Source organism: Lepidochelys kempii, chromosome 2 (genome assembly GCF_965140285.1).
Source record: "Lepidochelys kempii isolate rLepKem1 chromosome 2, rLepKem1.hap1, whole genome shotgun sequence".
NCBI classification, from domain to species: Eukaryota; Metazoa; Chordata; order Testudines; family Cheloniidae; genus Lepidochelys; species Lepidochelys kempii.
The window spans coordinates 46,280,889-46,308,470 of record NC_136381.1 but is presented as its reverse complement, the minus strand read 5'-3'; the positions used below and the strand labels follow the sequence as shown (position 1 = coordinate 46,308,470).

At 43.5% G+C, this 27,582-nt stretch overlaps 1 long non-coding RNA gene across 1 annotated transcript in view; it reads right to left on the bottom strand.

The window, feature by feature from the left end:
- Nucleotides 1–27,027, bottom strand: part of LOC140906529 (uncharacterized) — a 32,785-nt gene extending 5,758 nt beyond the window's left edge. The window contains exons 1-2 of the long non-coding RNA XR_012157141.2: nucleotides 26,805–27,027; nucleotides 25,488–25,596 (exon numbers count right to left, since the gene is read on the bottom strand). This is a non-coding gene — a long non-coding RNA (uncharacterized LOC140906529). The remainder of the gene's footprint in view (nucleotides 1–25,487; nucleotides 25,597–26,804) is intronic.
- Nucleotides 27,028–27,582: the final 555 nt, after the last annotated feature.

Here is a 27,582-nt window from a genome sequence, read left to right as displayed (position 1 = left end):
TCCTGCCTTGGAAGCCTATTCCAGAGCTTAACTACCTTTATAGTTAGAAAATTTCCCCCTAATATCTAGCTTCCACCTTCCTCTGCAGATTAAGCCCATTACTTCTTGCCCTATGTTCAGTGGACATGGAGAACAATTGATCATAATCCCCTTTATAACAGCCTTTGACATAGTTGAAGACTTATCAGTCCCTGTCATGGGATACTCTACTCACTGCAGGAGTGTCTCCTGGGGATTCGCTCTGCCAGGCCAATGCCCCTTCCTGCAGTTGCACTCCATCACTCTCACAGTCTCATTCTCTCAGGACTCACTTGCTCCCACTTTGTGGCTTGGCCCTCCAGCCAGGTCACAGTAGTCATCTCCTTCCAGGGTATCAAAGGATCTCAGGACCCACTGTCCCAGGCAGTTTTTTCTCTTACTGCCCCTTAATGGCACCGCTGCCCAATGGCTGGTAGGGGAACCCAGGCCTGCCCTCTACCCTGGGTTCTAGCCCAGGGACCCTACAACAAGCAGTCAAGTTCTGCACAATCCTGGACCGCACTGCTGTATCCCTGAGCTGCTTTTCTACCTCACCATCTGTCACACTGAGAGTGACTGCAGTTTCTCTCCCTACCACTCCGCTCAGCTCCTTGGCTTTATACAGGCTCCCCTCCTGTTTGTGTCCTGCTGAACCTTGTGTCTAATTAGACCTTGATCCCTGGCTTCTCCTCCAGGTGCAACCTAGGCAGTTAATTGACCTGGTCACCTTAACCCCTTCAGGCTTTGTGTGCGGTGGACACCTCATCACAGTTTCCCCTCAGTCTTCTTTTCTCAAGATTAAACATGGCCAGTTTTTTTAACCTTTCCTTATAAGTCAGGTTTTCTAAACCTTTTATCATTTTTGTTGCTCTCCTTTGGACCTTCTCCAATTTGTCCATATCTTTCCTAAAATGTGGCACCCAGAACTGGACACAGTACTCCAGCTGAGGCCTCACCAGTGCCAAGTAGAGTGGGACAATTACCTCTTGTGTTTTATGTACAATACTCCTATTCATAGACCCCAGAATGATAGTAACCTTTTTTGCAACTGCATCATATTGTTCACTCATATTCAGTTTGTGATCCGCAATCACCCCCAGATCAGCAGTACTACCCCCCGAGCCAGTTATTCCCCATTTTGTACTTGTGCTTTTGATTTTTCCTTCATAAGTGTAGTGCTTTGCATTTGTCTTAATTGAATTTCATTTTGTTGAATTCAGACCAATTCGTCACGGTTATTTTGAGTACTAATACTGTCCCCCAGAGTGCTTGCAACCCCTTCCAGCTTGGTGCCATCTGCTAATTTTATAAGCATCCTCTCCACTCCGTTATCCAAGTAATTAATTAAAATATTGACTAGTACTGGACCCAGAACTGTCATAGAATCATTGCATACCAGGGTTGGAAGGGACCTCAGGAGGTCATCTAGTCCAACCCCCTGCTCAAAGCAGGACCAATCCCCAATTTTTGCCCCAGATCCCTAAGTGGCCCCCTCCAAGGATTGAACTCATAACCCTAGGTTTAAGCAGGCCAATGCTCAAACCACTGAGCTATCCCTCCCTCACAGGACTCTACTGGATATGCCCTCCCAGTTTGACAGCAAACCATTGGTAACTACTCTTTGAGTATGGCCTTTAAATCAATGGCACACCCACATTATGGTAATTTTATCTAGACCACATTTCCCTAGTTTGCTTATGAAAATGTCATGTGGGACTGTGTCAAAAGCCTTACTAAAATCAAGAGATATTTCATCTACTGTTTCCCCCCATTCACAAGACCGGTAACCATGTCAAATAAGGAAATTAGGGTTTTGGTATGATTTGTTCTTGACAAATCCATGTTGACTATTCTTTATAATCCTATTTATCCTCTAGGTGCTTAAAATTGATTGTTTCATAATTTATTCCAGTATCTTTCCAATTATCAAAATTAGACTAACCAGCCTATAATTCCCAAGTCCTCTTTCTGACCCTTTTTAAAGATACGTGCTATGTTTGCCCTTCTCCAGTCCCCTGACTTCACCCATACCCCATGAGTTCTCAGAGATTGCTTGTGTTAGTTCCTTAAGAACCTTAGGATGAACTTCAAGTCTTGTTGACTTGAACAAATCTAATTTATTTAAATAGTCTTTAACCTGTTCTTCCCCTATTTCTAGCTTGCATTCCTCCCCCCCCCCCCACGCCCTGTTGTTAATATTAATTGTGTTGCATGTCTGGTCACCATTAACCTTTTTAGAGAAGACTGACAGTTATTTACTCCCTTTCCCTTTTAAATAGAGGGCCTACACTTTCCTTTGTCTTTGTCTTGCTCCCACCAACTCTCTGTGGCAGTTAAGATCACTGCACCAGGGTCTCAGATGCTTGAGGGTTAAGACATTGCACCCACCAGCCCTTTGGACGAAATCAAATGAAAATATTATTTGAAAAAGAGAGAGTTACTTCTCCAGTTAGGCATGCTAGATCTTAAGCCCCTATTTGTATAACTAATAGATTACACTGAGCATGCACAGAGAGAGAGGCTAACTGTCTGGAAAATGAACTCTCTGGCACAGGCCCTGGGTGGCTCTGAAGTCGTGTTATAGTACTTAACTTGGACCACTTTCCCCAGACACTATGAGTTTAAATCCACTAGGGCAGAAATTTGCAGTAGTAAACACAGATACACATGCCTCCCATCTGTCTTTATCAAAGGGGGATTTTTATTTTGGGGCAAAGTACTGAGTGTACAGTAGAGTATTCAGAAGACACTGGAACTATTGTTTTGAAAAGAAAATAAACAACACAAGCAAAAGCTTACTGGGAGGGGAGGATGATCAGGATGGAGGAATAGGGAGAGAGGGGTTGGGATCAGGTGGAATGGGAGGGAGGAGAGGAGTAGGACACTAGGCGGGGGACATGGAATGAGTGACAAAGAGACTGGGGGAGAATAAGGACAGGGGTGTCTGTCAGCCCCACATATTCTTCCTGTGTGTGTCCCATGAACTGGGCCCCCAGTCTACAGTGGTGTGACCCCCTCTTCCCGGCTCCCCCTCATATGAGTCAGGTACTGGATGGGGCTTGCCTATCCGGGGGGAGGTCTGAATCTCATTCTCTCTCTCTCTCTATGCCCCCTATGTGAGCTGGAATCTGAGGGTCTCTACCCCCTGGGGGTGTCTGAGCCCTGATTCCTGCCCCCTGTGTGTGTGTGCAAGGCTCTTGGAGGCTCCTGCCCATCAATGACAGTCTCACTCCCCTCCCTGTTCCCCCATGTAAGCCATGTTCTGGAGGGGGCTTGCATTTCTGGGGGTGTCTGACCTCCCACTCCTCAACCCTTTCATATGATCTGGGAGCTGGGATTCAGTGGCAGATTAACAACTGGGTCAACGGGACCTCTGCCCTGGGGCCTTAGGCAAATGGGGGCCCCCTGGAAAAATGGGCACCCCCATGCCCAAACCCGTTCTGCCCACAGGCCCGGCGCTCCTGCCAAGGAGTGGGGTGTGACATTGCACTCCATATGATTTTATGAAAATATGCTAAGTGTGAATATAATGTAACTGGAATATGCTTCATGCAAAAGGTCTCTTGTAAGGTATCATTACTAAGCTTATAATCTACTGTGTTCATCCTATTTGTATGAATGTACCATTCTTGTATCTGAAACTAGGAATATAAAATATAATTCTGAGATCCTATTGTAGTTATGCAAAGTGTGGGCCATGAATGGTGGTTTAGAATCTTGATGGCTCCTATCAACTAGGACAATTGACTATAGATGGCTCTGTTTACTTGCAAGCCTTCCTGTGAGTCAGGCCAGGAAGAATGAAGGCTTGGGGTCTCACAGGACATGTGACCATGTCACCGTGTACTGGAATCCATCTTAAACCTGGTGCTTTTCCATTGAGAAGGAGGGGTGGGGACCCAAAGAGACAAAGATTCCTGCCTTGTACCAAAGGTACATAGGGGGGTGGAACAGAATAAATGGGGCTGCAGTCATGAGAAATCCCTTCGCTACCACCTGAGCTAGAACAAGCACTGTACCAGGAGAAAGGATTGGGCCCAGACTAGAAAGGAGTCTAGTCTATGAAAGAAGCTTATTGGAACATCTCTGAGGGTGAGATTTCACCTGTATTCAGTTTCCTATTGTATTAGGCTTAGACTTGCATGATTTATTTTATTTTGCTTGGTAACTTACTTTGTTCTGTCTGTTATTCCTTGGAACCACTTAAATCCTACTTTTTATATTTAATAAAATCACTTTTTGCTTACTACTAAACCCAGAGTTAGTGACTAATACCTGGGGGAACAAACAGCTGTGCATCTCTCTCTCTGTGTTATAGAGGACAGAAAATGTATGAGTTTACCCTGGATAAGCTTTATAGAGAGTAAAATGGATTTATTTGGGATTTGGACCCCATTGGGAACTGGGTGTCTGGATGCTAGAGACAAGAGCACTTTCTAAGCTGTTTTCTGTTAAATCTGCAGCTTTGGGGGGACATGGTTCAGACCTGGGTCGGTGTTTGCAGCAGGCTAGCGTGTCTGGCTCAGCAGGGCAGGGTACTGAAGTCCCAAGCTGGCGGGAAAACAGGCTCAGAGGTAGTCTCAGCACATCAGGTGGCAGTCTCTGTGACCCAACCCATCACATGGGGTCAGTGTGAGGGCGCTTGCCCCACTCTGCCCGCCCACCCAGCGCTTCTGCAAGGGAGTGGAGTCAGGGCGCAGGGGCTTGCCATGCTCCGCCCACCCAGTGCTCCTGCCAGGGTGCGGGAGAAACCCCCACGCCCTGATCCCGCTCCTCGGCAGGAGCAAGGGGGAGCTGGCGGGGGGGACTGCAGATGGAAGGGTTGGGGCGGAGCCCCCACTTGCTCTGGCCCAGGGCCCCACAAACCCCTCATCTATTTCTGCTGGGAGTCACTGCCTCCTGGGGTTCTCTGAGTGCTGTTCCCTGCCCGGTGTGAGTGTGCCAGGATCTGGGGGCCACTGCTCATCTATGGGGATCTACCCATCTCTCTATCCCCTCCTGTGAGTAAAGATCTGGGGAAGCCCTAACCCTTTGGATGGGGGACTGAGAACAGTCATGGTTGGAGTATGCACCAAGAGCACACTACTGACACTGGGGTGGGGACACATCAGAAACTCTCCGTCACTGGACACAGGGAAAGGGAACACCCACCGATATGAGCAGAGCAGTTCACACATCATAGGGTTTAAGGCCAGAAGGGACCCCCAGATCATCTTGTCTGACCTCCTGTGTATCACAGACCACTCACCCATACCTGCCCATGATGCAAAATGAAACCAAAATTAGACCAAGGTATTACAGCCCACAGGAGACTAGACTATTATATGCCACAGGCAGAGAATAGGAGGAACCCAGGTGACCAGTGCCCAAGGCTCCCACAAAGGCAGGTAAATGATTAAGTAAGATGTACCTGGATAATCCCAGCAAGTGACCTGTACCCATATGCTGATCAGTTAGACCCTGAGCATGTGAGCAAGAACTAGCCAGCCAAGCACCTGAGAGAGAGAGAGAGAATGCTCCATGCAACCTCCAAGCTCTGGCTCTCTCTGTCAGATGGCCCATCTCCGCCTGGGGCCATTCTTTAGAGGACAGAGAAAAAACAAAAACAAAACCCAGAATACCTGGGGGCTGGGGAAGAGCTGGTATTTCAGGCTTTATTCCTCTCCAGCAGGTATTTTCTTTCAATTGGGAACACCTCATTGTGATGAATGAGCCATTTAATACCTCCCTGGGCCTGATGGATGTGTAGAGCTCCTCCTCTCTATTCTCACTCTAACTTCTACAATATTAGAGCAGAGCACGATTGAGAAACCCTTCCTGTTAAAAGGACAACTCTTCTTAGTGCTCTAAAAGCTGTAAGAACTACACATTTCTAAATGACCACAACTCCTACCAACAAACATTTTTCTTTCTGTTTAAAAAAACTAGGAAAACTAAATGGCAAAAAACATTTTTAGCAGTGTAATATCCTGCTGCCAGAGTCTTACCCCACTGCAGCCAGCTGCCAGAGCCTTTCCCCAGTACCTCCCCCTCACAAGAGCCTTTCACTAACATGTGTAGATACTTAACGCAGTATGGACACAGCCTCTTTTCACTGTGGCATGTAGCTATACATATCCTACATGTCACTGCCAGAAGTGTACAGTGTAGATGTCACCTAAATTTACATAGTACAACAGTAAGGCACAGTGAATGGCCTTAGACCAAGGCTACAGACCTATGTCTGTACAGACCTATGTCGGTGAAAAATCCACACCTCTGAGCGACATACTTGTACCAACCTTAACCCCTCGTGTAGACAGTGCTATGTCGATGGGAGAGCTTCTCCTGTCAACATAGGTACCACCTCTCCGAGAGGTGGATTAACTACGCCACAGGGAGAGCTCTCTCATCAGCATAGGAGCGTCTTCACTTAAGCACTAAAGCAGAGCAGCTGCACCGATGCACCATTTTAAGTGTAAGACCTGGCCTAAGAGACGAGGGCCCTGAGTCAGCAAAGCTGGTGTTTAGCTTGAAACATGCGAATAGTCTCAAACTCAGGGGATTAAAATGTGCTTGAAGTTAAATACGTGTATAAGTCTTTGCAAGACGGGGATGTAGATCAGACTGTGTCATTGAGTTTCCTGTGTAAAATGCCATGTATATTTATGGTGCTGCCTCTATGGTGTTTATAATAATAAACAACAGTTCAGGTGTGAGAAAAGATCATGAAAAGACCAAGAAAACAGCTTACGGGGAGAAATGAGCTATAAGAAGGGGTATGACCAAGAGATGGTACCTGTCCTATCATTCTTACTGACTTTTCCGAATGCAGGGGGCAGCATGAAAGAGGGCAGGAAGCAGAAGGAGGGAAAAGGAGATGAAGAGAGAGTTCAGTTGATAGCACAGAACACAATGAGTGAAGGAGAAATAGGTGGAAATAAGAGCAGAAATGAGGTAGCAGCAAGCTACATGTCTTTGAAAGTAGGCACAAGTAGATTGAACTTAATGTCATGAAGCCAGTGAAGGGAGTTTAAATGGGGTGATGTGACCAAAACAGCATTTTGGGGAGATTGTAAGGGGAGAGGTGAGATGCAAGAAACCAGAGAAGGGGAGGTTACAGTGATTAACTCGGAAGACAACAAAGGGTTGGACAAGGAATTTAGCAGCAGGATCAGAAAGGGAGGGATTGGTTTTGGTGATATTATAGAAGAGTGGCAGGACTTCAGGACAGCCTACATATGGGAGAGAAAAATGAACTGAAGAGAATTCCAAGGTTGCAACCCAAGGAGATAGGGGGGCAGTGATGGAGAAATAAAGTGGAGGTTACTAGGAATGATGAGTATGGATCAAAGTTCATACTGAGTCAGATTTATGCTTGGTGTAACGCCATTTCTTTCAAATGATACTAGGGAAGAATGTGCCCCACTGGATAAAATCAGTAACTGAGATCAAAGCCTGACCCCCATTTTCTACTCTGTGTGTAGTAATATTCAGCGTGCAGTTGATCTGGTCTGCTGAGAGAGACATTTTATTATTAAAGGCCCTCTATGCAATGCAGTGTGCTCTGCTCTCGCTCTCTCACAAGCAAAAGGAAAAGAAGATTGTGACCTTTTGAGATTTCAAACTTTTCAGGAAACCAAATGCAAAAAGGCTTGAAGGCCTGATTCATAAACAAAAAGAAATCTGCCATCTGTCTTTTATGTCTTTGTTCTATGTATCTTTTCTTTTCAGGCTTCCTTTATCCTTATACAGTACCCTTTGAAATACATCTTCAGTCTGACTTTCCTTTTAAAGAAAGTGTCATGATGTGCAGATCCATTTTACTCTATTTCTGTTCACATCTGGTATTATGCTTTTTTCCTCTTTACATTTTCTGTCTTTTTCAGTTTTTTCTTGTTTCTTTATCCCCCCCGCCATCAGTCCCTTTTTCTCGTCTCATCTAATTTCTCAAATTTCCCCTTTGATAAGGAGACATACAACAAAGTCCTTCACATTTCTATTAGTTCAGATTCTAATACACAAAAATCTACATAAATGCACTCCCTGATCCCAGATAACACCGGCATTATTAATTCAATTTCAACAAAACATAAGGGAGAGGAAAATTTGGTCAGTGGTGCTCTCTATTTTTATCATTGCATTTTTAAACTGTGCCAAGGCGTGCCTAGAACAAAGGAGAGATGGAATGTGTATAAATCTGCAATAAATAAATTACAGTTTATCTGGCCTCAAAAGTGTTGTCACCTTTCTTGAAACAATGAACAGCAAAAGAAATGTTCCACATGTCTGACCCTACAAACGGACCATTTCAAACTCCCTGCTCAGCTTTCTTGAATCTGAAAATCTGAAAATCAACTTAGTTCATGGTTGGTTGGTTTTCAGTGGTTTTAAGAATTAGACTTACCCTGCAATGAAGGATGGCTCTCTATGGTATATATTCAGTCACTTTTTGCCATGTAGTTTTAAATGTCTCCCTGGATGGGGTTTGCAACACTTCCCTTCGAAGATTTGGGGGGAGAAGCTCTATGGGAGATCTGCCCCCCCCAAATTCTTCCATGGGGGGGGAACATTTGTCTTCTCTACAAGAAATGTAGTCAAATAACTTAATATAAGCAATAAGTTGTGTATTGTGACAAGGTAAATGGATACATCTAATCAAATAAAGTTTAGATGAGATGAGTAGGAATCTTCCAGTGAAATATGAGCTGTATCAGTTTCCATTCATATAGGTTTGACAAATTTTGCGGGGGCTTTGATTTATGGAAGTTTGCAAACACTGAGCCAGATTTTTCCCTCATTTTCAATAGTTCAATCCTACTGTGGTTAATGGGGTTGCACAGGGGCAAATGAGGTCAGGATTTGCCCCACTGAGTTTCACCTTTAATCAACAGATGCCAACCTAAAAGTTTCAGAGTAACAGCCGTGTTAGTCTGTATTCGCAAAAAGAAAAGGAGTACTTGAGGCACCTTAGAGACTAACCAATTTATTTGAGCATAAGCTTTCGTGAGCTACAGCTCACTTCATCGGATGCATACTGTGGAAAGTACAGAAGATCTTTTTATACACACAAACCATGAAAAAATGGGTGTTTACCACTACAAAAGGTTTTCTTTCCCCCCACACCCCACTCTCCTGCTGGTAATAGCTTATCTAAAGTGATCACTCTCCTTACAATGTGTATGATAATTAAGGTGGGCCATTTCCAGTACAAATCCAGGGTTTAACAAGAATGTCTGGGGGGGGGGTAGGAAAAAACAAGGGGAAATAGGTTACCTTGCATAATGACTTAGCCACTCCCAGTCTCTATTCAAGCCTAAGTTAATTGTATCCAATTTGCAAATGAATTCCAATTCAAGAGTCTCTCGCTGCACATCCACCAATGTGATATGTGCCAGCAATGTCCCTCTGCCATGTGCATTGGTCAAACTGGACAGTCTCTACGTAAAAGAATAAATGGACACAAATCAGATGTCAAGAATTATAACATTCATAAATCAGTCGGAGAACACTTCAATCTCTCTGGTCACGCGTTTATAGACATGAAAGTTGCGATATTACAACAGAAAAACTTCAAAACCAGACTCCAGCGAGAGACTGTTGAATTGGAATTCATTTGCAAATTGGATACAATTAACTTAGGCTTGAATAGAGACTGGGAGTGGCTAAGTCATTATGCAAGGTAACCTATTCCCCCTTGTTTCCCCCCCCCCACGTTCTTGTTAAACCCTGGATTTGTGCTGGAAATGGCCCACCTTGATTATCATACACATTGTAAAGAGAGTGATCACTTTAGATAAGCTATTACCAGCAGGAGAGTGGGGTGTGGGGGGAAAGAAAACCTTTTTGCCAACCTAAAAGTGTAACTCAGAAGAAAAAGTAAGGCAAATGTCTGCGTTATGTAAGGGCTATGCAAAATCACTGAGTCTTAGAGAGGTTAATTCTGGGACAAATTCATCCCTGGTGTGAGACCGTTGATGTTGCTCAGTCTGCTGCCCACTCATTTTCTCCCCTAAAGTAAATACGTCACTTTTGGAGTCTAAAACTGTTTTGACTGCTCTGACTCATGCATGAAATAGATTCAAAGTCTAGATATTTAGTGTGTTCTTTACAATGGGTCCATCTGTAGAGTCTTTTATTATTATTTTGTGTTTATTACATTGCAACTAATTACAGATGAGCATGTCCCATTAAGGTATCTGACCTGGAAGTCAACCTTTGGACAAGCCTTTCTTCTTGACATTTGAATGGGTATTGTGACTACAGCTCCTGAGAGATACCGTAGGGGTCTATATTAAAAAAGCTATGGGATATTTATTATTCTTTCTTATCTAACATGCAACAGACATCAGCATTTGAAGCGGTTGTTTGAATTTAATTAACTCAAAGACCTGTTTATAAAAGAACTGTAACTTCCAATAGACCCAATTCAGGGAGCAACTTCTTCATGACTATTAGAGATAAAACTCTGGTGTTCCAGCAGGTTGTTATCTGAATAGTAAAAATGATTTATGCATATGTATGATTGAATAAATGAAAATTGGGAACACTAAATTTCAAAACAAAACCTCAAAGCAACAATATGATATGGCTTTTATTGCTTGTTTTGGAAACATAATGTAGAAGATATGCTTAAAAATATGTGAAATGCATCTATTGAGATTACACTTCAACCTTATCCCCTGAAGCTCTGCTGAAAATATTGGCCAAAGCTTTGCTTGCAAGACGGGTTGGGTTGGGTTGGCGAGGCGAGGCGAGGCAAGAGGAGGGGAGGGGAGCGGAGAGGGAAATCACTCAGTTTCAAACACTATATTTTCAGAAAGTGTGTGTTCTAATGTAATGCCAGTTCTAGTCTAACTATATCAGAAAGGTTAGCTGTTTCAGGTATGTCCATTCACTTTGGCTCCCTCGCATTTTAATGTTGTCCAACAATCTTATCAAGTGGATGACAATACTGATGAACAAATTGGTTTGGAAAAAGTCAAGGAACTCCAAACCTTTACCCATTTCTAAAATTAAATTTCAACCAACCTCTCCTAGGACTATAAAATATTTGGATACTTTCTGGTCTCCAACTAGGGTCAGAACCAGAAGTGCCAAACCTTGAGAGACAGAGCTCATGGTATGTCCAGTCCTGGTCATAAGTATAAACGCTGAAGATCTTGTAAGAAAACCTGTGATCAGAAGATTTCCAATTCCAGTTTCCTAAACTAAACATCCAAATTTTTTACTGGTTATCTGAGTCAATCCTAGCTTTCAAATGTTTTGAAGTTTGCTCAGAACTATTTGGATTTATGGATTTAGCCCCCTTTTTGGTTAGTAACAATTAATGAACCAGTCCTGGTTTCTGCAAATATAGGCCTCAGTCCAGCAACAAAGCCTGTGTGGGCAGTCTCTTGCACACACCTACACAGATGTCATTGCAGGATAAAGGCGTTATTCATTAGTCTTAAGTATGGATGGACTGTGCTCTTTAACTATTTGTGTTGTGTGACTGGTCATGCAAGGCACATGGTATTTTTTCTGCTCCCTGACTGGATGACTGAACTTTTTCAAACTGGAGAATAACAAACTTCTGATATACACTTTTGGATGAATAATCATTTATGCTAAATCTGTGACTATTTCAACATTTGTAAGCATTTTCACAGATAACTGGCAGTTGTCCATATACCCACAAATGGAAGATAATATGATCCTACAAAACAGCAAACTGAACTGAACTTTATTATTTATAAAAATATTACTGAATCAGTGTTTACTTACCCTTGATTCTGTGACAATGTAATGACTGCCATAAAATGATATGTAAAGTGCCATAAAATGCCTTTTGAATGGCATTTCAGCACAATGGGCTGCTGGGTACATAAGGCAGATATTACAGGTACAATTGAAAAATACAGTTCCGGGGAACGAGGAGCTCAAATAATCTGATGTCCTCTAGGCAAACAAAGATAATCCGCAGTACAGAAAGTACAAGATTTCCTGAACTGAAGGAACTGCAGAGCCTACAGAAAGCCATCCAGTTGTCTCCACTGGTTTTTTGTTTGTTTGTTTGTTTGTTTTTTTAAGATAAAGACTATGACAGAAATACAAAGGAAGTATTATTTTAAGTATCTTTCCCAATCACAACTCAGCACTTTGGAAGATAATAACTAGTATATCAAAGAGTTGATTTTCATAACTAAAAGCCTTGAAATATCATTTACACGCAAGATGTGGCTAGTGAAGAGAAAAATTGTTCCTCCACACAATGCGTTTTACAGGAACAAATTTCAGACGAGGAACTCTGATATGTGCATTTAAGGATTGAACTTCTGGTTTAAAATGTCATCACTCTGCCATCCTGTGGCAACTTGAAGTACTACAAGTATTATTTTGATTGGTTTAGTAATTTAGCATTGTTACTGGAAATGGTACATATTGAAAGAAAAATGCATTTTATATTTATATATCAATATGCTATAATACAGAATGAGAATTTTTATTATAGCTTTTCATCACAAAAAAACCCAAATGAACAAAAAACCCTAAAAAGAGACTATTTTTATTTCTTCTATTTCAGAGCTGATGCCCTAAATAGTTGTTGTATAGTCAGTCCTAGTAACATTAACTCCTTCCCTGGAGAAAGTCCTGCCCTTCTAGGGGTATCTCTGCACACTCCAATCTTATTCAAGTCCAGCTTGTACAAACGATTAGAAAAACAAATGTTCATATTTCTTGTAATGAATGCACCAAACCATTTGTAATAATTAGAGACGGGCCAGTTTCTGGCCAAGCTGCATGGGGTGCAAGATGGGGGAGGGAAAAAGATTCCTTTAGGCCACCTTTATGTCCCCTCCCTACTATTCCTGGGACTGACGAGCTGCTGACCCACTTCAGTCTGTGGCTGTGTCTAAGCACCAAACTAGGAATATGATTCCCTCACATACACATACCTGTGCTAGGTCTCATTGAGCTGGCATGAGGATAAACAGTTGTGTAGCCACAGTAGCCCGGGGACTGGTAGCAGAGGTGTGGCTTAGCCGCCCCGAGCATGTACCCACCGGTTTCAGGTGGGTTTGTATTCAGCATGGCTCAGCTCTGCCTCCGCTGCTGCTAGCTGTACTGCCATAGCTACACTACTGTTTATACCCGAGCTAGTGTGACTGTGTGTACACAAGCTGGGAATCACACCCCAGCTCATAGTTTATATGTTGCCTAAAGTAGCACAGCCATCCCTCCTCCACCTCAGTTTCTATTCTAGCCAATAGTCTTGAATAGTGACCAGAGACTCTGTGCCATTTATATGGGGGTTGGGACCACTGTATTCACGAGTGAGCATACCAGGGCCTCTCCTCTGATCCATTCCTATTGTGGCCTTCTGCACCAGCCAATGTGGCACCAGCCAGAGACCCTTCCTGCTGCATCTAGGTATGGTGCATAGTCCTCAAGCACAGGGCTGTGTCAGCCCTCCATAACAAAGGTAAATTTCACTGTAATAAATCTAGATTAGGAGAAAGACAATTTGCTAATGACTGGCCAAGCTCAGCATGTTTTCCCTCACCATTAGTTCTTAGAAAGCTAATTAAATCATCATGAACATTTAAACCTGACAATCAAAGTAAGTTGGCTAAGTGTGTGATTGTACACCAGGATTTGGAACCTCCAGAATCTAATAGTGCCAAAGGCCAATATGAGCACATGCTATGTGCAACCTGAGGCATTGTTCAAAGAAGGTAGCGGGAAGGTGGCATGGGCACTGTCAAGGTTCCTCCCCCACTCTGAACTCTAGGGTACAGATGTGGGGACCTGCATGAAAAACCTCCTAAGCTTATCTTTACCAGCTTAGGTCAAAACTTCCCCAAGGTACAAAATATTCCACCCTTTGTCCTTGGATTGGCCGCTACCACCACCAAACTAATACTGGTTACTGGGGAAGAGCTGTTTGGACGCGTCTTTCTGCCCAAAATACTTCCCAAAACCTTGCACCCCACTTCCTGGACAAGGTTTGGTAAAAAGCCTCACCAATTTGCCTAGGTGACTACAGACCCAGACCCTTGGATCTTAAGAACAATGAACAATCCTCCCAACACTTGCACCCCCCCTTTCTGGGAAATGTTGGATAAAAAGCCTCACCAATTTGCATAGGTGACCACAGACCCAAACCCTTGGATCTGAGAACAATGAAAAAGCATTCAGTTTTCTTACAAGAAGACTTTTAATAAAAATAGTAGTAAATAGAAATAAAGAAATCCCCCCTGTAAAATCAGGATGGTAGATACCTTATAGGGTAATTAGATTCAAAAACATAGAGAACCCCTCTAGGCAAAACCTTAAGTTACAAAAAAGATACACAGACAGAAATAGTTATTCGATTCAGCACAGTTCTTTTCTCAGCCATTTAAAGAAATCATAATCTAACACGTACCTAGCCAGATTACTTACTAAAAGTTCTAAGACTCCATTCCTGGTCTATCCCCGACAAAGACAGAATATAGACAGACACACAGACCTTTGTTTCTCTCCCTCCTCCCAGCTTTTGAAAGTATCTTGTCTCCTCATTGGTCATTTTGGTCAGGTGCCAGCGAGGTTACCTTTAGCTTCTTAACCCTTTACAGGTGAGAGGAGCTTTTCCCTGGCCAGGAGGGATTTCAAAGGGGTTTACCCTTCCCTTATATTTATGACAGGCACCGCCCTTTTTTTTAACCTCCCTTTCAGTCATTTAATAGTCTTAGATGGAATCATGATGGAGGAGAGTGAAGAGGTTGTAAAAGGAGGTGAATAGCTTGTACATTTCTGCAACTGCCAGCGAGCAGGGTAAATGTGTGTCCCGCAATTTTCACACTGAGTCAGCCAGCCCCACTTCCTCCTATCAGCTGGGCCCAGCGCACCCTGCTTTGGCATACCTCCCTAGTCATGTCTCCAACACATTCACTGCATTCCTCCCTCCAACCTGGCCCTCTCCTCACTACTGTGCCCACTCTCCTCCTTCTGCCCACAATCGGCAAGCAGGGAATGCATCTCCCTGTTATACAAACATTTCTATGTTATTACTTCCCCCACTACTATAACCTGACTTACATGCAGTTCCTGGAGCAAAGGACAAGTAGATTACAAGTAGGTGTTCCTGGTTGTGTTTCGAAATGGTTGAAGGCTAGAGTTTGTGGCAGAGTGGTGAGAGAAATCACAGACTGGGTTTCTGTTCTAAAATACTGACAGTTTTATGTTTGAGTCAAAGATCCTCTGACCTCTATCCATTTTCTGATCAGACATTAACTCTCTACTTTCCTGTTTAATGTTCTTCTAACATTTACTAATAGCATTCATATTGTCACTATAGCAATTACTGAGACTCAGCCAAGTCAGAGAAAACTTTCACAACTCCTGGACACAAATCCCTGATGTGGTCCAAATTGGCTCTCATACCTTGTATGACGTGTACACAAGGAATAAGGCCCAGTGAATCACCACAATGTGTACAAACCCCCAGGGCTAAAACCCGGGTCAGCAGAGCCTGGGATGGCTAGTAGTGTCACCAGGAGGCCAGCAGATGCACAGCCAGAGAGCACTCTGAAGAGTAGGAGTTGCAGGAAGTACCAAACAAGAAATCCAGTGTGACAGTACCCTGTGGCCCTCTCATTGGCCAAGCTACCTACTTAACCCCAGGGGTTGCCCCAGGAAGTTGTCTGGGCAACCACGCAGACTTTGGCCAGCTGTAACGCCAGACCCTGCTTGATCTCCTAGTCTCCAGTCTCCAACTCCAGCCTGACTCTGACCCTGATTCCTGCCTCTTGATTCTAACTTGGAGGGCCATTCCCGCCCACTTTTTAACATGGGCATAGTAGCCTCGGGCAGGTACGGAGTGGTGGTGGCAGGAGCTGCACTTCACGGCAAGGGAGCTGATAAGGTGATCAGCTCCCCTGCTGTGAATCACAGCCCCTGCTAGCAGTGCCAGCCTCTTCCTGGTGCGGGGCTGAGGTGGATCTTAGAACCTGCCCCTTGCCATGAGGCCCTGCCCCGGGGCCACAGTTCCAACACTGGTGCCCCCCCCCACACACACACACACACACTTCCGCTCAGGTTCCAGTGCTCCTGACCCTGACTCATGCTTATGGAATCTGGTTCTTGCAATTCCTCCAGCTCCTGCCCAGAGACTACCATCCCCTGGCGGGCAGACCTCAGCCCAGCCGTGACCTGTGCCCCCGTCCATTACACAATGTCCAGTAGATCACAAACTCCTAAATCACTGGTTACACTCTGCAGTGTAATTAAAACATGATGCCAACACAGGTCACCTCTCTCCACCCACATCAGGCTGGAGTCACTAAGCCCCATGTCATGGTGTACCCATGTTCTCTCACAAACTTCTGCAACCTCATGATCTGGGAATCGCCCAGAATCCACATGCTGGCAATCCTGGCAATGCAATATTTCTTTTCCCCTGTACTGTCAGTTCCAAATCTTCACGCTACGTGTCTTTGGAAACACCACATCAATCTGTGCCTAGATCAGGAAATAGCAACTTGACCTCCCCCTCCCCAAGGGGCTAGTAAAATACAGAATTTGTCAGCCAACTAATCAAGGCTTACCTATTACCAGGGCTCATATCCTGCCCCCTCTGCAGCTGCAACCCTTCTGTCCCCCCATCCTTTTCTCCCTGTCCTCACCCCCCTACATACATACACAATCCTCTCTCTCCTACTCCTTCCCACCCAATATAACAAACATTTTGGTGAGACCAGCTGCTGACTATTCTGCTGTGTTCACAGTAAACCTCCACAGAAAATAAAAACCTGTTACATTATAACAGACACAATTTGTAGCAAGCAACATGAGTCAATCTTTCTTGCAGAGGCATACAAAGGTTCACGCTAGAAACATCCGTGGAAGGGTAGTTCCAGGAAAGCATAAAGTGCCTACCTAGAAAACCGCTCCTGGTTTTTTCTTTATTGGTGCATGCACAGTGTAATCATTCCAGCCTGCACATTTATGCAAAAGAAATGAACGTGATCTCAAATACAATTCTCAGTTTGGGATTTTAGTGGGTACCTTGGGTAAAACTCAACAGGTCGAAACCATTTTGAGCCATATCACCTTACTAGTTAGGTGTTTAGCTATGTGCAAAAAAAAAAAAAAGCAAACAAGCAACTAGAAATTTTTAAAAAGTTGTCTATTCTTTTCTGGGCATCGATCTCCATAACTCCTAGATCAAATGACCCCAAATTTGGGTCTCTAACTTTACCCTGAACCTTCCTGGGGCACACCAATTGTCAAAGGTACTCAACTCAGACTATATGCCACACCACTAAAACAGACAGTCCCTGCCCCAAAGAGCTCCCAGACTAAGTGAATTGGTAGATGTGCTCAGGGTTTGTGCATGGCCTGGGGTGCACTGGAAAAACTGTGGGATTAAAGGGCGGTTGGAGGGCACTGGCAGAAATGGGGTTGCCATGCCTCCCTAATCTGAGCCCCAAAACTCTTTTGCCTCCCCTACCATCCATCCCCAATTATGCCCTTCCACATAACTCTCCTCCCTTCACTGCAGTCCCAAAGCCATCTCCCCTTAGTCCCTCACTCCTTCACCCCCTAAATCTTCTCCCCTCCCAGGAAGGATTCACATGTCTAAATCCCACCCCATCCCCAAAGTCTTTGATACTATTCTCCCCAAAATAAAATTGCCACCCAGAAACTGTAGCAACCTCCAGCCACTCGGTGCAAAACTCATTTTATTTTAGGTGGGGGCTTGTGATTAATTTGTATTTAGTTATGTTAATTGAAGGATGAGTTCACCGCCATCAAGTTCACCAAGGTCTGGGATTCATCCAGTCATTATTACAGTTTAACACTATAAGGCAGAAGGAAACTATCTGGGGGGGGGCCTGTAACTCAGGAAATGACCACACATCTGGGTCACTAATACTATCCCATATCCCAGTGAGGCACACCAAATTTCAAAGCAAGCCAAATGACCATTTAGATTGTAAAACACTCACAAGAGTCAAGCTATAAAGTATCAGGAATGGAAAACCTCTAGCGAGTTTTTTCTGTATTGGTGCATGCATACTGTAAAATATGTACATGTTCTTAAATACCTTTCTTCGATGAAGTGAGCTGTAGCTCACAAAAGCTTATGCTCAAATAAATTGGTTAGTCTCTAAGGTGCCACAAGTCCTCCTTTTCTTTTTGCGAATACAGACTAACACGGCTGCTACTCTGAAGCCACTCTCAGTGTGGGCTCCCCAAAGATTTATATGTGCCATGTCCTATCTTAGGTAAAACTCAACAGGTTGAGACCATTTTGACCCATAGCTCAGCAATAATTTGATCTGTAGCTCTGCGCAAAAAATACACCGAGAAACTTTTTGAAAAATTGCTATTACCTCCACAACCTCTCACTCAAATTACCTTAAATGTGGGTTACTAGCACTACCCTGCACCCTCCTGAGGCACACTAAATTTCAAAGGAATCTGAGTAAGCATGTCCATTGTAGAGGAATTAGAAAGGTCAACCTTTAAACAGACGTCATGATGAAACCTTAACAATAGTGGCTCTGCTGGACTACCAAAATAAATGAATTGTCTACTTCAATCTCATGGCTGATATGTAGCATTCACTGAAAAATGGTCGAAATACTCTATAGGAACCTGCTATGCCTATAGCCAAACTGACAGAAGTTATACCCATTACTTGTTTCTCATACATGACCTCACCCTGTGAGCACTATGCACAAAAGAAAGGGTGTGTGGCCTACTGAACAGAGCAGGGGACCAGAAATTGTAGGGTATGGACTCCTGGGTTTTTTCTGCTGCTGATTTTATCTTCATTTTGTTGCCATTTTATCATTGCAGACATTTGGGTCTGATCGAGGATGTGGATTCCATCCGCTGGACAGCTGTCTGCATAAAGATTTCTGTGCAACAACTTCTATCAATTTATTGTCCCACTGGGATATATTACAGGTGCCAAAGCAGTTCCATTTTAACATTTAATCTTCTACTGTATTTCCGTTTGTGATCAGAAATAAGATTAAAGGTTGCCTCTGAAGATGGTGCTGTCAGAGGCAATCAATGTTTCTTTCTCTGACAAACAGCGATGGATTTCAATGTTTCTGTTCTGGTAATAAGGGTCCAACTCTGCAAACTGTTCCTCACATGAGTAGTCCAAGTTGCTTCTCACGTGACTAAAGATTTTTGGAATCAGCTCCATACTTCCATTCTAGTGAAATTTCACATGCTGCAGCTATTATTTCACAAAAGCTTATGCTCTAATAAATTGGTTAGTCTCTAAGGTGCCACAAGTACTCCTTTTCTTTTTGCGAATACAGACTAACACGGCTGTTACTCTGAAACCTTTGATTATTCTTGTCACTGAACAATAATTAGTGTAATTAGCCTTTCACTGGAACATTTCCAAAGCTTTGTGCAGGGTTTTTAGCTATATGACTTCTCTCAGGGTACATCTATAATGCAAAAAAAGACCTGTGGCACAGTCAGTGTAGACATTCTGCCATGCAAAGCCCAGGCTCTACAACCCCATGAGGTAGGTGGGTCTCAGAGCCCAGGCTCCAGTCTGAGCCTGAACATCTACACTGCTATTTTTAGCCCTGCAGCCCAAGCCCTGAGAGTCTGAATCGACTGACCTGGGCTCTGAGACTCGGTGCCATAGGTTTTTTATTGCCTAACAGTGAATGAGAATCACATAACTAATGATGATCACTTTAGATAAGCTATTACCAGCAGGACAGTGGGGTGGGAATAGATATTGTTTCATATTCTCTGTGTATATATAAAGCCTGCTGCAGTTTCCACGATATGCATCTGAGGAAGTGAGCTGTAGCTCACGAAAGCTTATGCTCTAATAAATTGGTTAGTCTCTAAGGTGCCACAAGTACTCCTTTTCTTATAACTAAGATAGGTTTCAGAGTAGCAGCCATGTTAGTCTGTATCCGCAAAAAGAACAGGAGTCCTTGTGGCACCTTAGAGACTAACCAATTTATTTGAGCATAAGTTTTCGTGGGCTACAGCCCACTTCATCGGATTCGATGAAGTGGGCAGTAGCCCACAAAAGCTTATGCTCATATAAATTGGTTAGTCTCTAAGGTGCCACAAGGACTCCTGTTCTTTTTACATAACTAAGATGTGGCCCTTTGGAAGTGTACCCTACTGACTATTTCACTTTCCATATGTTTTACTACAAGCAAATCTGAAAATAATTTCAAATGTGAAATAAAACATCTTGAGTAACAGTGGCCTGTGCTATGCATTCCAGATTTCTCTGTCTCTGGGAACTGGAAATATTCATACTCCAGCAGGATTGTCAGACTGTCGGCCAATGGACAATTTGTTGCCTTGCTATTTTATTCATTATTATATTTAAAAATAAGGAAAAGCACAAAGTAAAATGACCCCTTTGCTGGGTGCTGATGGCAGCAATGAGGGCGGGGTTGAAAACGTCTAGCGCGCCTTTTCTAAATTTAAAAGAAACTCTGTCTCAAGCCCTTGCCTTCTCCCTCGACCCCTATTCTTCCTTCTAGCTGTGGGGAATTAAAATAAAACTTCCATGGTCACCCTAGCAGGCAGGTTTTCCCCTCTTACAAGCACTCTGAGCCCTTTGGAAACATGGAATACATAGAATATTTTTATTTGGGGGAAACAGTCAAAAGAAACACAAAAGCCAGTATATATATATTTGCATATAAGAAACTGAGCAACCCAAATCAATACATGAGGAGTATGGCCAGGACCCAGTCCCAAGTAATAAAGGTCCAGCTTGTGTCGGTCCAGAACTCTAGGTCACCACAAACCCCACCCACTGACAACCCACTCATGGGTCAGGTTAGTCAAGGACATCTAAGAGTGGCTCTCCACTGCCGGTCTGCTCCAGTCCCAAGAAGACTGCTCTACAAGGTCCTGCTCCAGTGTGTTCAATGATTTCAGCTGCGCTTGCACCAGCCAGGAAGACCAGAATGCTATGAAGTAAGCTCAGTACAGCCACCACTTCCAGTCCAATCAGGCATCACCATGGATTCAGCTCTGCTCTAGTGCTGCCAGCCCAATTAGAGTTTACCAAAGAGTCAGCCCCACTGTTAGTCTCAGAGATCCTTTTACACAGGGCACAGAATTGCCAGGTAAGGATGACAGAACAAAACAATAACCTCAGACATGATCTCTGCTCCCTATGATAAAGCTTCTTGTTTCCTGGACAGAAACCCTTCTTTTTTTCTGCTGAGTCCAAGTTTCATTACCCCACCAAAAGCCATTCTCAGAAAGTCAGGGAGACCCCTGACACAGGGCACATCTTCTACAATTTCTATACCCGTTTGTGAGCACAGTAACACTATTAGTCTATTGTCACATTTACACATCAAAACCTAGACAAATTTTAACTTTAACAACAATACTCAATTGGTGAGATTATGGGTAAACAAAATTATAATTTATGTAAATAAAGTGGCCAGAGCTGGCTTCTCCCCTGGTCCCCAGTAGAGGGAGCAGAGCACTCCATCCCTGTCAGTCTGCTAACCCTGGGTTTACACAAATAATCAACAAAAAGAGTAACTAACGTGCCATTGCTACTGGTGACCCAGATTGTCCTGCTTGTAAATTGCATCTTTTCCCTCCACCCTGTCTATTTAGATGGTTAGCTCCTTAGGGCAGAGCCTGGTTTTATTTATTATGTGTTGTTGTTGTTTTTACAGTGCCTAGCACAAGAGATCCCACTGCTGCCTAGGGTCATTAGATTACAGGTGAGTTTTGACAGGCAGTTTTATCTCAGTGGTGCCCATCTCTTCTCCGGAACCCCCATTTCACAGAGGGGGAACTGAGGCACAGAGAGGCTAGGTGACTCACACAAGGTCACCCAGGATGTCTGCTATAAACATGATACTATGCTGCGTGCTTTGAGTGGTAGATTTGATAAGAACTTGAAGCACAGAATCAGCACTCTGATCTGCCACGTAGAACTGAGCTGGAGAGTACAGACTCACGGGGGCAGCAAATTCTAGATGAGTCACACCATGCTCTACTCTGCAATGCATTTGATTCCACCGTGGCACACAGATTTTGGTTTGTACGCACAATACCTGGAAACTGAAATAATTTGCATCTGTAAATTCCTGTTTGCTTGTGCAAGGCTGCGTGTCTTCAATTTCAGGAGCTGATTTGTAAGGTGGGCCTTAAAGCAGTAAATGGATTGGGCCCTACGTACCTCCCCAGTTTTTTGGCATCCTATGAACCATCTCACTTACCTAGGTCAGAGAGGAAGGGGTTTTCATAGGGGCACAGAAGATAGGCACAATAGTATTCTATTTGGATCTATGCACTGATTCAACCCCTCTATATTGGCCAACAAAGAGCTCATCTTCATTCTGTGTTTTCATTCTGTTCACTTCACAAGATGTCTTGGATGCCCTGAAGGCATCTCAACCCAAGATCTGTGAATTTGACCCCTGCCCTTCCTGATGGGTGAAGGAGAGTCCCGAGTGAATGGTACCTCTCTTGACTGAAATAGCCAACACCTCATTAGGAGGAGGAATTTTCCAGTTATCTTTCAAACATACAACAGTGAAACTGACACTGAAGAAACCCACATTGGATACACTGGATCAAGCCAGCTACCACCCAGTGTCAGTCTGTTCCTGAAGAAGTGCACAGAACAGCTGGCTAAAAGCCACCTACAAGCACATCTAGCTGAAGCGAAAGATCTAGCCCTGTCACAATCTGGATTCAGGCCAGGACATGGGTTGAAAACTGCTTTAGTGGCACTGATGGATGATCCCCTGCTGTCAATGGGTGGAGGGAAGACATCCATTTTCATACTTCTGGGCCTCTCTGCAGCATTTTACACTTCTGATTGTGAGATATTGCTGGTCCTCAGTGAGAAGTGGCAGGGTCCCGGTGAATGTGCTAAAATGGTTAGAGTCCTTCCTGGTGGGATGCACCCAAAGGTTGTTGGTGGGAAACTGTACCTCCCCCACCAGACTCATCATTTCTAGGATCAATTTTCTCTACAGTTCTTTTCAACATCTACATGCAGACACTAGGAGAACTGGTGAGGTGATATGGATGCAAGTGTCAGCAATTTGCCAAAAAGAAAAGGAGTACTTGTGGCACCTTAGAGACTACCAAATTTATTTGACCATAAGCTTTCGTGAGCTACAGCTCACTTCATCGGATGCAATTTGACAAAGTCCGACAGCTCTATCTATCTTCCGCCACATACATACATACATACATACATACCACAGACACCAGGACATCCCAGTCCTTGAATGAGACCAGCTCATGCATGAAGAACAGCTGGTTAAAGCTTAACCTTTGCAAGGTAGAAGTTATGGTGGTTGGGAGAAAAAAGCACATTGAGGAATCTACAGTCACAGTGCAGTCTCCTTTGGTTGAAGACGTATATACTCAACTGGTCAATTCTGTCCATAGTTTAGGAGTGCTGCTGGATTCCTCACTAATGCTCAGCTTCCACATAGCAGTGTCCACCTGCATTTGGCAAGGAGACTCCATCCCATCCTGGAAAATGATGACTTAGCTTCAATTATACATGCCTTCACCACCTTCTGTCTGGACTACAGCAATGCAATGCACCTGGGCAAGAAGTCATCAGCTCTCAGGACATTCCAACTAATACAAATTGCTGAAGTGCATCTCCTCAGCAACATGTCCATCAAACCTGTCCTCTGCTCTCTACACTGGTTTCCCATGGAATATAACAAGTCACGTTCAAGATCTAGGTCTTTATCTTCAAGGTATTCTGTAGCCTGTACCTAAGATACCTAGCAGATCACCTACGGCTCTGGCATGAGGATCATGGGTGGCTCAGGCACACTAGAACTGACTGGCACAAGGGCAAAGTGTGCCTGAGTAGGAGACAGAGCTTTCTCGGGTGCCAGCCTGGTACATGAAACCCATAGGAACTAAGGCCCGTTGCAAATCTCACCACTTTTGGCTGTAAGTGCCAGGCTCACTTCTTCAGCCTGGACTTCTCTAATATAAACACACAGCGTAGTGTGCATATAATGTAAACAAAACTAACCACTACATACATAATATTCCCCATGCGACAGAAATTGTCACATCACTCACTGCACTTCTGGGAGACACTCAGATACTACAGTGACGAAGGTGGCATAAGAACCTGAATAGAACAAAATACTGACTCAGCAACCCTGAGTTTTTGGAGTACCCATCCTCCTGCCAGTAGGAATGCCCATAGATTGGGCCCCTTTCAATGAGGGTGCTCAGTAGAGCTCATCAGAATTTTCCAGAGGAATGATTTTCCAGCAGAAAATTCAGTTTCTGCAAAAAACAACATTTTCTGTGGGACAATTTCAATTTTGCCATAAAGTTGTTCCCAGCTCCATGGCTTTCCTGCTCCTCAACAACCCAGCAGGTGGGCTCCCACAGAGCTGGGGCTCCCACAGAGCTGGGGCTCCCAGCACTTCTGTGCTCCTGCCAAGTGGCCAGCCAAGGAGCTGTGGATCCCAGGGAAAATATTGCATTTCAGAAACACCAAACTTCTCCTGTGGCGGGAACATATGGGTGCTGCTGAAAGGAAATATTGCAGAATTTCAGTTACTCCAAAAAATTTGAGTTGCGGGGGATTGTCCCAATTTGGAATGAAAACATACATGTGTAGGGGGGCGGAGGGTGAGAAAACCTGGATTTGTGCTGGAAATGACCCAACTTGATTATCATACACATTGTAAGGAGAGTGATCACTTTAGATAAGCTATTACCAGCAGGAGAGTGGGGTGGGAGGAGGTATTGTTTCATGGTCTCTATGTATATAATGTCTTCTGCAGTTTCCACAGTATGCATCCGATGAAGTGAGCTGTAGCTCACGAAAGCTTATGCTCAAATAAATTGGTTAGTCTCTAAGGTGCCACAAGTACTCCTTTTCTTTTTGCGAATACAGACTAACACGGCTGTTACTCTGAAACCATACATAATCTGAAAAGTCAGTTTTGGGGGGGGAACTGAATTTCTGTTTTCTGGCCAGCTGGAGTGTTGAAGCTATTATTTTTCAAATGCAATTAGAACTGTGCTGGAATCTGTTTTAATGTTGTTCTCTTTAGCTGTACTATTGTTTCATTTATTGTTCTAAATGTGTGTTATTCTAAATGGTGCCATATCATTATTATAACCTATGTATAAACTGGCTTCCCAATTTCCCCCATGGCTAAAATTCATGAGAGCCAAAATCAGCCTATTCATTATGATAAACAGTTAATCATTCCCCACTCGGCTAGTCCAGAAACAGAAAAAAATGATGTCATCATCACCTTTGTGTACATAATTACCATGGCTTTTTTCATTGTCATCATCCTCTGTTTGCCTACACCTGATTCTATGACTGTCACCTCCTATTTGATCTGTTCCATAGCTCTTATCCGAGTCTCTGTTGGTTTTGTAATTTTCACTGTATCCCCAGGGATTTTGCAGCCTTTGTTGCACTTTTATTGTCTGGGATCACATTTAAGTATCCTTTTATTGCCTACCTTTCTGATGCTGCTGTGTGTTGGCCGTTGCTATTTGCTCTGTCCATCATCGTGGTGGTTTATATTGCTTCAGCTTGTTAACGAGATCAGTTGGGTTAACGTTTATTACCTGTTAACAATTAACTCTTGTTATTGGTTAACGTAAGTATAATTGCAGGCTTGATAATTCTGTCTCTCTGATGGGGTCAGGGCAACATTCTTCACATCAGTTGTCAAGAAGCAGATGTCTGTCTTTTCTGGGGGAAATGTGAAAATTGCCAGAGGCAACAATGTCATAAAAGTTAGAGATGGAAAAGACCTGGCAGATCACCAGGCCAATCACTTTGTCAGTGCAGGACAGTTCCTTCCCCCCGAGTTTGTCAGAAAAACAACCACTAAGCAATTTATTTATTATTACAGCTCTGGCTTTTGGGATGGCTGCCAATCTGTGCCCAAGGATGGGGAGCCAGTTTGGAGGATGTTCTTGAACAAATGTAGGACTGACTTGCAGCTAAGTGTATAGAGTAATGCTCTGCTAGCTGCCTCTCTTCCTATAGCCGACTGAGAAGGAGAAGCCATTTAGAGAAGGAGCACCTGACAAATGTCCCTCATGTTAGTCTTTAAATTGGACAATGCTCCACACAAATATGGTGTCCCCCTCATTTTCATTGTTGACATTTATTTGCATCAGACATGCAGAGCCATGACACTGAGGTTACAGCAGGAGTTATTCACACAAAGGGGATCGATCCCACAGCATTTTAAGTTTCCTGCATTAACAGTTTTTTAGCCCTGATTCTGGGCCTGTGTCAGACATTGCAACCCACATATGGGCCTTGTCAGGCTGAAGGGCAGGACGGGAAGGAGACACAGAAGAGATGTGATCTCCTAAAAATAATCTCATTGGTGGGAATCAAGAACAGCTATGCCCATGGGCCCCAATATCCAAACACAAAAATCCTCTCTGTGGCGAAGGATACTCCACGGAGCCTAACATCATCTCACGGTTAAAATGAAATGAGGATACACACTTGAATTAATATTTAAATGGAAAGAAACGGTTATTATTTCTATAGGCTGCAAAAGACATTTTAAAGGAAATTAGACATTCTTGTCACAATCCACACACTGTAAATGTACAGTAAAGGTCTGCAAATGTTTTTTTCTTGTTCATTATAAACACAAACACTCCAGTAGAACTGACCTTTTCCAACTGATAAAACAAAAGATGGGTCCAAGATTACATGTGGAGTCATTTAGTAACAAGTTACTTGTTCAATGCCATCAAAAAAAATCTGTCTCAGGTTGGGCAGGTGCTAAATTGCAACTACTGCTTACCAGAAAAAGTTCGCTCATTTCAGAGTTCCCTTGTCATTTCATTCCCATCACCACACATTCGTTTGTTTCATCCAAGTGTCGCATCCAGCCATAAACCATGTTGTGGCAAGAGCGATCTTTTTCACTTCAGGACTATACACAGTCTAGCACAATGGCGCATCCTGTTGGGGTGCTATGGGGATGCAAGGGAAAAAAAATAATTCATGTGCAGACAGCCCAAAGCTTTCCATGTGTCAGCAATAAAAAAAAAAAAAAAAACCATTCAGATCAAGTTACTGTAAACCAAGAAGTTATCAACAAAGAAAACCAAATTTTCAGCGGGTTATATACGTGCAAGGGATGGGGGGAGTCACCATCCTGAGCTAATCACACAATATATTTTCATCAACAAAATTGCAATAATTTGAAAAGAAGTAGTAGAAACATTTCAATAAGAGAAACAACATACAAACCCTTATCATGCTGCATATTCAAACACATTGGTCAGAGTGTGAATAATAACGTAACTCAACGGAGTTAGACCAGGAATGAATTTGGTCCACTGTGGCAGTAGCTAAAATGTTCTCACTGTGGCTTCATTGCCTTAATCGCCTTCTCCAGTGTTTAGCATTTAACACAAGATTTTCTTGTGCCAAGACTATGCCTGTTATAATCTTTACCATGTGTGACCCAGGGTATCAATGCCAACTGGCAGAGGGCACACCATACCTTAACTGTCATCAGGCCTGATCCACTCATTGCCCCAACTCACTGTTGTCATAATCTGTCTCTAAAAGAT